General features: G+C 51.2%; 1 protein-coding gene across 1 annotated transcript in view; it reads right to left on the bottom strand.

Annotated features, from left to right (window-relative positions):
* The window catches only part of LOC104914112 (coiled-coil-helix-coiled-coil-helix domain-containing protein 5-like), an 8,325-nt gene that overhangs the window by 5,105 nt on the left and 2,143 nt on the right, over positions 1–1,077 (bottom strand). The gene's annotated exons all lie outside the window — the stretch shown is intronic.

Below are 1,077 nucleotides of genomic sequence, written 5' to 3'. Positions count from 1 at the left end.
GGTTTTGGGTTTGCTTTGAGAATTCAGAGCTCGTGGCGCTGAGTGCATCCGTTGGGTTGGGGCCATGCTGCATGAAGTGTCCTTGTAGAGTTGCAGGGTCGTTAGAGTTGGGAATGAAGGCTGAGGTCGTGAGTCCCACCCCCAAATCATCCCCACCACATAACTGTTAAGGTTGGAAAGACCACTGTGCTCATCCCACCCCCAAATCAGCCCCACCATAGAACCACTAAGATGGGAAATGACCACGGAGGTCCTCCAACCCCAACCCATCCCTGTTATAGAGCCATTAAGGCTGGAAAGGACCACTGCGGGTCCTTTCGGTCTTTTTGGGGTCCAACCCCCAAAATCATCCCCACCACAGACCCATCAAAACTGGAATGGCCACTGTAGGGTCACACCGTTGCCTTCAGCCCATCAATCTCTCTCCAGATCCTTCCTTAGGGTCACATCGTTGGCCTCAACCCATCCCTCCCTGTCCAGATCCCTCTGTAGGGTCTCAACCTATCAATCTCTCTCCAGATCCTTCCTTAGGGTCACATCGTTGGCCTCAACCGATCCATCCCTGTCCAGATCCCTCTGTAGGGTCTCAACCTATCGATCCCTCTCCAGATCTCCCTGTAGGAGCTCATCAGTTCCTCTCCAGATCCCTCTGTAGGATCTCAACCCACTGATCCCTCTCCAGATCCCTCTGTAGGGTCACACCACCGGTCTCAACCTCTCCAGATCCCTCTGTAGGGTTTCAGCCCATCGTTCCCAACCTCTCCAGATCACCTCTTCTTTAAAATTTACTTTTCCACTCCTTTGCACGCAGCAGTTTGGTTCTGAGGTGCATCTGCTTCTTTTCTCTTTCCCTTGGAGGAGGTTGGTTGGAGTGCATTCTGCGCCAAAAAAAAAGTGCCTTTTTGTTTGTTTGTTTGTTTTCGAGGAGAAATCTGCTCTTTTCGGAGCTTCAGAAGGAGCTGAGAGCACAGCTAACACTGTCCCCCAATATTCTCCCATTCCTGACCCCCCCACAAAAAAAGAAGCCAGAAATTCAGTGGAAGGAAAATTTCTCACCCTGTGCTGCACTGTGTTAAC

This window comes from Meleagris gallopavo, chromosome 1 (assembly GCF_000146605.3).
Source record: "Meleagris gallopavo isolate NT-WF06-2002-E0010 breed Aviagen turkey brand Nicholas breeding stock chromosome 1, Turkey_5.1, whole genome shotgun sequence".
NCBI classification, from domain to species: domain Eukaryota; kingdom Metazoa; phylum Chordata; class Aves; order Galliformes; family Phasianidae; genus Meleagris; species Meleagris gallopavo.
The sequence above is the reverse complement of the archived record's forward strand: the minus strand, read 5'-3'. Positions and strand labels throughout refer to the sequence as shown.